General features: G+C 45.8%; 1 long non-coding RNA gene across 4 annotated transcripts in view; it reads left to right on the forward strand.

Moving 5' to 3' along the window:
* LOC117875185 overlaps positions 1-12,496 on the forward strand; it is an 86,540-nt gene that overhangs the window by 20,886 nt on the left and 53,158 nt on the right. Inside the window, exon 5 of one of the 4 annotated variants that reach the window (XR_004645204.1) lies at positions 2,277-2,311. The exons of the other annotated variants lie outside the window; for them this stretch is intronic. This is a non-coding gene — a long non-coding RNA (uncharacterized LOC117875185). Of the gene's footprint in view, positions 1-2,276; positions 2,312-12,496 lie in introns of those variants that run through there. 4 annotated transcript variants of the gene reach the window in all.

Below are 12,496 nucleotides of genomic sequence, written 5' to 3' on the forward strand. Positions count from 1 at the left end.
CACAGAACTTTTCCAGAGGGTCTGGCTAGAGAATCTTGCCCACATGCTCAGGGTTCAGCTGATCGCCATATTTGGGGTCGGGAAGGAATTTTCCTCCAGGGTAGATTGGCAGAAGCCTGGGAGGTTTTTCGCCTTCCTCCGCAGCATGGGGCAGGGGTCGCTTGCTGGAGGATTCTCAGCAATTTGAAGTCTTTAAATCATGATTTGGGGACTTCTCTCCCTTGACTCAGCTGTTGAATTCTTCCAGGAGTGGGTGGGTCAGCTTTTGTGGCCCGCATCATGCGGGAGGTCAGACTAGATGATCATAATGGTTCCTTCTGACCTTAAAGTCTATGAGTCTGAGTCTATGACACGAGATTGAGAGCTGCCCTGCTGGTGGAGAAGCGGGTGGCTATTGCAATCTGGAAGCTGGCAATTCCAGACAGCTACCGATCGGTCGCGAACCAGTTTGGAGTGGGAAAGTCGACCGTTGGAATTGTGTTGATGCAAGTTTGTAGGGCCATTAATCTCATCCTGCTCAGAAGAACCGTGACTCCGGGTAACGTGCAGGACATTGTGGATGGCTTTGCACAAATGGGATTCCCTAACTGTGGAGAGGCGATAGATTGGACGCACATTCCCATTCTGGCACCATCCCACCTAGCATCTGAGTACGTTAATCAGAAGGGGTATTTCTCCATGGTTCTCCAGGCGCTTGTGGATCACCGTTTCATTGACATTAACACAGGCTGGCCCGGAAAGGTGCATGATGCATGCATCTTTCAGAACACTGGCCTGTTCAGGAAGCTGCAGGCCGGGACTTTTTTCCCAGAGCGGAAGATCACCAGAGGGGAAGTTGAAATGCCCATTGTGATCCTTGGAGATCCTGCTTACCCGTTAATGCCGTGGCTCATGAAACCCTACACAGGGATCCTTGACAGCAGCAAGGAATGGTTCAACTACAGGCTGAGCTGGTGCCGAATGACTGTGGAGTGTGCTTTTGGCCGTTTAAAGTGCCGCTGGCGATCTCTGTATGGGAAGCTGGACTTGGCCAAAAACAGCATCCCTGCAGTTATATCCACGTACTGTACCCTCCATAATATTTGTGAAGGGAAGGGTGAAAGATTCAGTCAGGCATGGACCTCTGATGTTCAACACCTGGAGGCTGAATTTGCACAGCCAGAGAGCCGGGCTATTAGAGGGGCCCAGCACAGGGCTGCAAGGATTAGGGATGCCTTGAGGGAGCAAATTGAGGCTGAAAACCAGCAGTAATGTCTGGTGCCCTGCACAGGACTGAAGTGCAGTGGTTCCAATGTTAGTAGGAATCTGTGTTTGCTAAGCTGATTTGCGGTGCCTTTTACTTTATGCAATAATAAAGAATGTTTTCAAAGCCAAAAAATCCATTTATTGACAAGAAAATTTTTTTACTGAAAAGAAACACAACTGTTTGGGAATCAGAAAGGGCAAGGGGATGGGGTGGGGAACGGTACAATCACAGATTTGCGTATGTTCTGTCTGGAGTGCTGTGCAATGAGTGCTGCACTTCAGAATGGCTATACTGCATGGTGATGGGGGTTGAGTGCAGAGGGTAAGGGTCGTAGATCTCAGGGCTGCTTGGTGAAGATACAAGTGTTAGAGGCAGCTGGTGGCGGTAAGAACCCAGATAGGGAAAGTGGGTTGGAGGTGACATGAGGGCACAAGGGAAAGAGTTTTGGGACCAGGGCTGCAGGGGGGGGGTCGGGCGCGGTAGTGCTCCGCCTGCATGGCTACGAGCGCCTGGATAGAGTCCACTTGGCGCTCCATGATGCTTATCAGCCGATCCATGCTTTGCTTCCGGTGCGCTGCATTTTCCTTGCAGATCCTGCTTTCGCTCTCCCTCCACTCCTGCGCTTTTTGATTCTCTGTAAGAGATTGATGCATCACTTCGTGCAGCATGTCTTCTTTTCTTTTTCGTGGTCTCTTCTGGAGTTTTTGCAGTCTCTCAGCCGGTGATAACACAGACGGCTGAGATCTCAAGGTTGCATCTGTAACGTCAAAATGCAACACTTAACAGAGGCAGCATTGTTTATACCAGACAGAGTAAGATTCACCCGCACTTAAGGAGGGCGCACACAGTCTACACAATAGCATACTTTTCCCGTCCCAAAGAGAGTGCACATAACCCATGGGAGCCCCAAAATAAGTAAGGGGGACTGATTGTTTCAGGGCTGTAGTGTCCTCTGGGTTTCTGTGCCTTGGGGAGAGCCAACAGCTGCAGGGGGCACCTACACTGAACACTGTCCCAACATTTTCCACAGGAGTTCATCCTGGAAGAGATCTCGCTGCTGAGGGTGACCTGGGAAGCAAGGGAGGGTCTTCTACTGCAATGCGGCTTCCGCCCTGGCCCATATGCAGCTTGCCTGTGTGCAGCAATGGTCTCCCCGCCCCTCGCAGCACAGTGGCACGGACACGTTAGCCTGACTGGGACAAGCACCACGGTGGCTCTCCCAATAAACTTGCACAAGCGCATTGCCCACGTTCTGGATGAGACTTTTGAAGAGATTACCGAGACTGATTACCGCGATGTGATAGACTACATCAATGCGCTATTCCGCATCTAGGCATGCATGCAGCACTAACCCTCCTCTCCCAAAGAGCCCGCACCGAAAAAATTCCTTCCCGAAAAAAAAAAAAAACGCTTACCGGGAACCTGTTCTTCTGATTGTCCTCCACCAAGTTCCGGCCACTGCAACTGGCTACCTTACTCCTGGCTCAAGAAGAGCTCCTGGCTGCATGCCTCCAGGGATTCCGGGGTGTCTCCCCTCTCCCCAGCACCCTCACTCCTGCTTTCATCCTCCTCCCCCTCCCCCCGCTCTGAAGTGTCCATGGTGATGCTTGGAGTGGAGGTGGGGTCACCCCCAAGTATCGCGTCCAGCTCTTTGTAGAATCGTCAGGTCGTGGGGGAAGCACCCGAGCGGCCGTTTGCCTCGCAGGCTTTGCGGTAGGCACTTTAACCCTGCACTGCAGTGCGTCCCGGTCATGGCCCCTTTCCATCATGGCCCTTGATATGTGCCCAAAAGTATCGTAATTCCTATGGCTGTAGTGGAGCTGGAACTGGACAGCTTCCTCCCCCCAAACACTGAGGTCCAGCAACTCACCATTGCTCCATACTGGGGCTTGCTTGGCACTTGGAGACATGGTCACCTGGTAAGATTCGCTGATAGCACTCCATGGCGGGCTGAGCAAACAGGAAGGGGATTTTTAAAATTCCTGGGGAATATAAAGGGCGGGTCTGACGGTTGGTCACCTTAGGCCAGGGCATTAGAGTTTGAACTGATGACCAAAGTGGCTAGAACAGGCATTGTGGGATACTGCCGAATACTTCTAGAGGCCAGTCAGAGTGCATTGGGCGGCCACACTGGCACCGCAGTGCAGCAGCGGCAGCACAATACTCTTTATTCCTCTCGGGGAGGTGGAGTACCAGCAGTGCTGTAGCTGTGGAGATACAGCGCTGTACGTGTCTTGCCAGTGTGGACAGGGAGTGAGATACAGCGCTCTGGGAGGCTTTATTGCGCTGTAACTCACAAGTGTAGCCAAGACCTATGTATGTGTCCTTTGACCAGTTGAAAAAAGTGAGTCTGAAGACTTCTGCCATCACTCTTATATGAGTGAGGGAGGATTGTCTCTAACTCTGCCATTACTCTTCAGCAAGCAAGCAGCAGTCACTCTTACAATGACTGTATTCCTGCAGCTGGTCTGAGTGCCATGAACAGCACAGACAAGAGGAAATGTACGAGCAAATTTAACTCCATGTTAATTGAAGCCCACCAGTGTGTTGGCTTGGAGGTAGAGCTCAAAATGCATGGCCCTGTCAGATTCTTAGGCAGGTGGTATCGCACTCTTGCTATGTTTCAGGACATGTAATAGAATGCATATGTGACTTTACAATTAGGTTATGAAGATTTAACATGCTTAAGCAACACTTTATTTAAATAAGAATTAGCATAACACAACCTGCTTATCTGGAAGTTTTACTATATTTGAAGACTGGGCAACTGGGGAAAAAACCTATAAAGTCAAAGTATTTGATATCATGATTATTAAGTACTGCCTGTGAAGGTTTACATATTGATAATTCTTGTGCTTTGGCATGAAATTCTTTCAATACTCATTCCATAACTCCTCTTCCGGAATTTCATAGTGTCTCAAAATTAAAAGTGCCCTTCCTCTGGGAAAATTACATAATATGTGGGGATTGAATTTCTCAATCTCAAATCTTACCATGTTCAAATGTGTGTTTAGTAGAAAATCTTTTTTTAGCTCAGTAGAGGCTCCCTAATACCTGACATCCTTTCAGTCTCCTAAAAACCTATTTCTGCATCTACCAGCAGGCAAGTGTTATCAAGCTAGACACATAGGCAATGATTTTCAAGGCTGGTTGCCTAAAGTTAGGCTCTGAAAGCCTTATTTAGGCACCTGAAGAAATGGCCTGATTTTCAAAAAAGCTGAGTACCCAGTAACTCCTACTAAAATTATGGGTATTGTATCTAAGGACTACTAGATTTGACCCTGCAGAGTCTTGCATACTGTTACTAAATGAACCAGCACCACTTAACCATGACTATTCTTTGTGGAAATTATTTGTAAAATGACCGGGCAATTGCCAGAAATAGCATTATAGTCCTGCCTACATATGCGTTTGCTATGAAGATAATACAGTTGATGATGTGAAAGGCAAGCTTTCAGTACTGGACTTTTGTCCTAACTCAAGCCTCACTAAAACAAAATGCATTTTAACTTTTTTTTTAAAAAGAAAGCCATGTTATTGTTATGCACAGCTAAACTCCATACTTCTTAAATCTATTAGTGATGTGAGGACTAGATCTTCTAGAACTAAAATATGTACTTTGCATATTAACACAAAACATACAACATATCCTTTAGAAGTATAACAAAACCCACCAGAAGTATGTTCTATCTAGGAATTGTGCAGTTATGGAAATTTTCTCAAGGTGTGCCTTTCTCATAAAGATTGTGGACTGGAGTAGGCTTTTTTCCCCTCCGTAAACAATATTTTTGTAGATTAAGATGAGTAAAATCTTAGGGCTAGGGGCCTTCCTTTTACCAATACATAATATCAAAACTATAGGCACATATTTCTGACTTCCTATTGCTTTAAACAGTTAAATTATTTAAACTGACAAAGGGTATGGGGAGAAAACCATATACCTTGCAATTAGTGGCTTTCCAGATAATGGCCGTAAGCATTTCTTTAGCTTCAGGTATTAAAGTAACTTCCTTAATTGAAATCTCTCAAATTAAATAGCAAGCATAACAGTCACTCTTGCATAAATTCAACTTTGTTGTGTAGCTGCTAATTCCTATTATCCATAGTATATTACACTGAATTTTATTTTCTCTTTTAAAAAATTAAAAATAATGTTGTGATCCACCTCTTCCTTGCACTTGTTTTTGAAAACGTTTGATAGCATCTTACTCAACATGCACTTCAATGATATTGCCAGTAAAGAAGATACTGACTGAGCAGCCCAATGCTCACATTTGGTAGAGCATGAGTGTGTGTGGTAGGGAAGGAATTTGCAAGGAAACTATTCAATTTCAAGGAGTGGCTCTAAAGAGGAGTTGGTGTGTCTGGGCATTCTCCTTTATTCTGCTTTCTTGGAGTTTAAATTACAAAAGCAAAAGTTATCTTTATTATGTAAAACTCTTGAAGAAAATTACTCTGATCTCTAAGAATTTTGGCTGGCACTTAGAGATTTCTCCCCCAGCCTCCTTTGCATAGCCCGCTTAAGGGCCGGGCACACTTGCCGTCTTCGGCTGCCATTGCCCTCCATATAACTGGAATTAGTAACTTCTTACCAGAATTTCAATTATACTGTGATGTGATGGTTAGATTTTTTTCAATGTATGCTGCCATTGTTAGCAAAATTGTCTACCTCTCCTGTTTTTATGAGAGGTGGTGAAAACACTAATTACAAAAAATGGCAGCATAGCTATAACAGTATTTTTATAAACTCCTAACAATTCTTTGGTCCCTTAATTTTTTTTATAATGCTACTCCATTTCATCTTGTGTTAAAATTGTTTATTCCAAACTCAGGGTGTAGAGTTATGAATGAGATATTAGTTACAGTAACAATTAAAAAGAAGTATCAGAGGGGTAGCCGTGTTAGTCTGAATCTGTAAAAAGCAACAGAGGGTCCTGTGGCACCTTTGAGACTAACAGAAGTACTGGGAGCATAAGCTTTCGTGGGTAAGAACCTCACTTCTTCAGATGCAAGTGTCTTGCATCTGAAGAAGTGAGGTTCTTACCCACGAAAGCTTATGCTCCCAGTACTTCTGTTAGTCTCAAAGGTGCCACAGGACCCTCTGTTGCAATTAAAAAAAAGTCATTTGTTAATGATGCAATGCATGCCTAACAACAACAACTTCAGGTGTATTTGGAAAATTTAACTGGTATATCTAGTTTGTCTACATGAAGAACAGTATAACACTTTCTGTTTCTCTGGAACAAGATAACTTACCAATGTGCCAACAGCATAATACAGAGGCTGGAGTGTATTACAGATCAAAAATTCTGGCATATAAGGGATTTTATAGAATGAGCTATCTTGATTAGTGGATATTATGTAATTGTAAAGCTTCCTTGCATATCTGATGTGATTAAGATTTATAGGCGTGAATAAGATTACAGAAATATTAGGTGCTGAACATTAAAATGTAAAAAGTGTCACACTTTCTAAAGATTTTCAGATCTCACCCTAACCATAATGTAGACTTACAACCATGTCATATAATTCTCATATATAGCCATCAAACATACAAAAAAGAAATTATACTTTGACAAATTTACTGATTTCTTAATTCTCCTTCCTAACTATAGTGAGTTGAGCAGTTAATGCTATAATGTAAGTAGTAACCTTTAAAAGATTCCCTTGAATGGGTATGGCTCCACAGAATTACAAAGGAAATAGTGGAAGGCGGGTAAGTGATGAACAGATTAGTCTACTTTGGAGCTTGACAAATGCATTTACCTTGTCTTTCCTTGACAAGTGGGTGGGCTTGCTCATCAGTTTCTGCACATTTAACAAACAAACAAACCCCTTCCATTAATGTAAATGAATGCAATACTGTCTGCCTGAATCTGAGAAATACTAGAGATGTGAACTCTCCATTCCTCTCAGTGGAATGTGCGCTCTCCATTTTGACTCCTGAACACTTCTGAGGGGCTTCCACTGTTTCCCTTCCCATAAAACCCAGCATGTATTTAAAGCACTGGCAGCGAAGAGGATAAAACTTCATGGCCTAGTGGGCCACTTGTCATGGATTATATAGGTGTCCCTTTTCTAGCAAGAAAGTAACGCACCGATTTTTCTAAGATTATTTTCTTCTTCCTAAATTCATTTCCTTCCCCCACTTCTTAATTGTGGCAGGTCAGTTTTCCCAGTCCTCCACTCTTCTTCAGTGTGATATAAATGGGTTGAAAAATTGTTGAAGAGGTGAGATTGAGGGTCCAATTGGGAGGAGGGATGGAACGTTTACATGTATAACAAGAATTTCCAGGGTTATAGTAAAAGTTTTAGTTCAGGGTTTAATCAAATCTCTAACTATATTAGGAATTAGGAGGAAACTCCCACTTCTACCTACAATGGCTATTTTTTTTCTCCCATCTTCCTCAAAAACATTTGGTACTGGCTACTGTCATGGACAGGATACAGGACTAGGTGGGCCAGAGCTTTGATCCAATATGGTAACGCCTATGATTAAAGATCAAGGGGGTTGGGGGGAAGGAAGAGAGGATTGTTGAAGAGCATGGAGATAGAAGAAGTTGGATTGGAGGGAGAAGGATTGACTTATTGTACAACACTACAAGTTGTCCTCTGCACTTATTGCAGTATCAGTAAGGCTGTTTAAACATTTTGACTCTAACCTACTATTTCTGAGTTGCTCATTACTTTCATCTATCATGCTTAAAATTTTGTGGGTTGACCTCTGCCTAAAAATTAGGTTTGTTTCTAAAGTTTTTGAGCAAAAGCAGTTTGAGTTTTTGAGTATGGTGGTGAAAATTGAGACTTGAATAGCCTAGGACTGAAAAACACAGGCCAAGATCTTAAAAAGTAACCGATGATTTTGGGTGTCCAACTAGAGACCTCTTAAAGGCTTCTACTTTTTCAAAGGCTGGGTGCTCAATGTTTTCTGAAAATCAGGCCTATTTAAGGTATTTCCAGTTGAGCACCCAAAATCATGTCAGTCTTGAAAATCTTAACCATATTCTGGGGTTTCCAGAAGCCATTCTTGAGGTTGTCTCATGAGCCTATCCTGGGAAAACCAGTCTTTTTAAGATGTCAGAACTGTTGTCTGCTTCTAACAATTAGATACAGTTCTGGTAAAATGACCCTTACTTGACTTGAGCTTGATCATAATTCTGAAAAAAGCTGTATTTATTCATATAAAATCAATACTTTTTTTCAAAAAGTCTCATTTAGAGATTGCGGACTAGTCTAGTTTGAACTCTCAAGTTCTGACATAGTTTAACTTATTTGTATAACCTCCAATGCGTCCAGATATTGGTAATGGAACAGTGAGGTCAGAGTAGGTAGATCAAATTTCTAAATCAATGTGTTTCTGATTCATCTTTGAAGCACAGTTCCAGATCTTCAGAGTAAGCCAAGTTCTCTGCAGCAACAAATGTTTCTATTTCCATGGGTGTATTGAAAAAGTAGGTATGTCCAGTGAAATCCAAATGCAGTTTGGCAAGCTAGAATATGGAGATGATGCTGCCTGCCAAAATTTAACCTTCATGAAAGCTCTTCTCTGTTTTCAGTAGACCTGGAATATATGCATACAGGGTCTCAGTCACCTACACATGGAAACATAGCAGATGTCTTAAAATATTCATATTAAGTGACTTATGTGTAATAAACAGCTGTAGAGACACTTTTTTTAAACCCTGGGTAGTTTCCTTGCTTGCAATTTCTGTTCAGGCTCTAAGAATTGTATTATAGATGTGAGAGTAATTCAAACAATTGTTAAATGAGCAGCAAAGAACACCAAATCTCTGGTTAGATCTGTGTGTGTGTGTGTGTGTGTGTACAGTCTTTTTGTAAAACTGTTTTATATAGCACCAAAAGTGTGCTAGCTGCTTTGTTGTTCTGGCCTTGGAGAATAACTGGTGGGCCTACAGACTGAATCCAGCAAGCAGACATACTGTGTGTGACAGACAGAAGACCTGTGGGCAGCCAGAACTTAAACATTTCTCTGGGAGTCCAGCCTCAGAACGTAGGCAGTGGGAGAATCCAGAGAGAGGTGCAAAGAACATATAGGATGTGTCTTCCTGTAAAATTTCCTGTGGTTGGAACTGTACTGGTGGTAGCACAAGTGTAGACTAGCCACTGATACAGGAGGGCCAGGGAGCAGTGGGAAGTGGTAGAAGGGAGGTATATAAACCCTAGGTTAATTCAGGTGTGGTTCCCTGTAGACAAGGGAGGGTTGCTACAGGTTAATTGGAGCACCTGTAATCAATTAAGGCCTTGATAGGAACCTAATAAAACCCCCTGCTTCAGGCGATCAGGAGGAAGGAGAGAGGACTGGAGCTTGGAGGTATGCTGTGAGACTTGGAGGAACAGAAAACCGGAGTAAGGGAGACCTTGCCCCAGCAGGGGAGGGACATTCCCTCCCCCAGCGTTTAAGGACTGAAGGTAGCCCACCCAAGGGGGAAGAGGGTAAGAACCTGCAGGGGTTGAGAGGGGCTGGGACTCAGAGTGAGGAGCAAAGCCAGACCCCTCCCCCGCTTCCCTCCTTTACCACCTTCCTGGGCCACTAGTGGGGCCCTCGGTGCCCTAAGAGCAGGGGTAAGGGGTGATATTTTAGCCCCCCCACCAAGAAAAGTGCAGGACCCACCATACTATACCAACCATCTTGTCACATGTGGTGTCAGAAGTGGGATTTCTGCACCGTGAACATAATCCAGAGTGGGGCACAACCACCCTACCTCAAGATGGAGGATCTGGTCAAAGCACTGGTGCAAGCCACTGCTGCCCAGCAGGAGGCTACCCGGGTCCGGGCAGCTGCCCAACAGGAGGCCATGTGGCTGCAGCAAGAGACCAATCACCTGCTGATGACCCAGGCCACCCAAGATCGGGCCGTGCTGCAGGAACTAGTGAACCAAGTGAAGGCCCTTACGGAGCTGAGCCGCGGGTATGATGGGACACAGACCATATGGGCCAGCTACTGTCTACAGAAAATGACCCGGGAGGATGATGTGGCGGCATACCTCCTGGCTTTTGAGAGGACAGCTCTGAGGGAGGCGTGGCCCCGAGACCAGTGGTCAGGTATCCTTGCCCCATTTTTGTGCGGGGAGGCCCAGAAGACCTACTATGATATGACCACAGAGGAGGCAGCAGATTACCCCCGACTGAAGGCGGAGATCCTAGCCAGGGCAGGGGTAACAACGGCCTTGAGAGCCCAGAGGTTCCATGAATGGCAGTACTGTGAAGACAAGACACTGCGCTCACAACTATTTGACCTAATCCACCTAGCCTGGAAGCCAGAGGCTCTCAGCTCAGAGAAAATGATGGAGCTCCTGGTACTGGACCACTATACGAGGGGACTACCCTCGGGCCTCCGAGCCTGGGTAGGCCAGAATGACCCCTCCACCTATGACGAACTAATCACCCTTGTAGAGAGACAACTGGCAACACGTGAAGTGTTCGAAACCCCTGGAGGTGAAACACGGCATTTTAGGAAACCAGTCCCAACCCCGAGGCCCCAGATCATCGAGAACTCCGGGAAAGCCATAGCTGGAAGAACAGGCACCAAGGAGCAGCCTGAGGCCCCAAAGGGACCTGAGGGTCCGGGGGGAGAGGGTTGGGGAAGCGAGTCAGAGGGCCCAAGACAGAGGGCAACCTCCGGAATGAGATATCGCTGTTATGAGGGTGGGGAGTTGGGGCATATTGCAGCCCAGTGCCCCAACAGGGACGAGCCCATGCAGTGTAATCTGGGAGAGCCCGGGGATCAGTGTGGCCTAATCAGCCTGGTAGGGATTGCGATGGCCCAATATGAGTACACCAGGCCCGTAAAGATGAATAGCATCCAGACCATAGCTTTGGTGGACTCTGGGAGTGCTGTTACATTGGTCTCAGGGAAATTAGTGGGGCAAGACCAACTGAGCTGGGCCAGGTGGATTGGAGTGACGTGTCCATGGCACAGTAAATTTCTACCCCACAATTCCAATACGGATTGAGATCCAGGGAAGTACTACCAAGATGACTGCAGGAGTGGTCCCCAAACTCACCTACCCAGTCTTAATTGGCAGGGACTTCCTGGGTTCGAGAGCCTACTCCCCCGCTTTGAGTTAGGGAAGGGAAGTAAACCCCGAGCAGAATGTGAGGTGCCCATGGATGATCCTACCACAATTTTTGCTGGGTTTTCCCCAGAGTTATTTTCACCCCCTGGGAAGTCCCGGAAATCCAGACTGGAAAGGAGAGGAGACAAAAGATTAGGAACCAGGATCTTGGCAGCAAACCAGAAAGCTGCCCTGGTTGTGAGGAACGCTCGGGGAGACCCAGAGATGGCCCCCAGCACGAGCAGAAGCACCCCAAAAGAAGGAGGGGAACCCAAGTCAATAGAATCAGGCCAGATTGGTCCCACACGGCAATGTTTTGGGCAGGACCAAGCCGATGACCCACTATCTGCAAACGTGAGGGAGGAGGTGGTAGAGGTAAATGGCGTGCCAGTAGAAGGGAAAACCAAAGGCACAGGGCCATACTATATAATCAAGCAGGATCTGTTGTACTGGGTAGTGCCAATACAGGGGGAAGTAGTAGAACAGCTCTTGGTGCCATGGAAGCACACAAGGGCTGTATTAGAATTAGCTCACAGTCATCTGTTTGGGGGACATTTAGGAGCAGACAAGACCCTGGATAGAGTTCTAAGAAGGTTCTACTGGCCGGGGGTACGGGCAGAAGTCCAACACTATTGCACCTCCTGCCCAGAGTGCCAGCTGCATAGTCCCTGACCTCAGTTAAGGGCCCTGTTGGTACCCTTGCCCATAATTGAAGTTCCTTTTGAAAGAATAGCAATGGATCTAGTGGGCCCACTAGAAAGAACAGCCTGGGGCCACCGAAGCATACTTGTCATCCTGGACTATGCTACACAGTACCCCGAAGCCATTCCCCTAAGGAACCCCACGTCCAAGGCAATCACAAAAGAACTGGTGCAGGTTTTTGCTAGGGTAGGCATCCCTAAGGAGATCCTGACAGATCAAGGGACTCCCTTCATGTCGAGAGTAATGAAAGACTTATGTACCCTGCTCCGCATCCAAGCCTTGTGGACCTCGGTCTATCATCCCCAAACAGATGGTCTAGTTGAGCGATTTAACCGTACTCTCAAGAGTATGAGCTGAAAGGTGGTGGCCCAAGATGGAAAAGATTGGGATACCCTCCTACCATATCTGATGTTTGCAATACGAGAAGTTCCCCAAGCCTCTACTGGTTTCTCCCCCTTCGAGCTACTGTATG

The sequence above is a fragment of the Trachemys scripta genome, chromosome 3 (assembly GCF_013100865.1).
Source record: "Trachemys scripta elegans isolate TJP31775 chromosome 3, CAS_Tse_1.0, whole genome shotgun sequence".
In the NCBI taxonomy this organism is placed as follows: Eukaryota; Metazoa; Chordata; order Testudines; family Emydidae; genus Trachemys; species Trachemys scripta.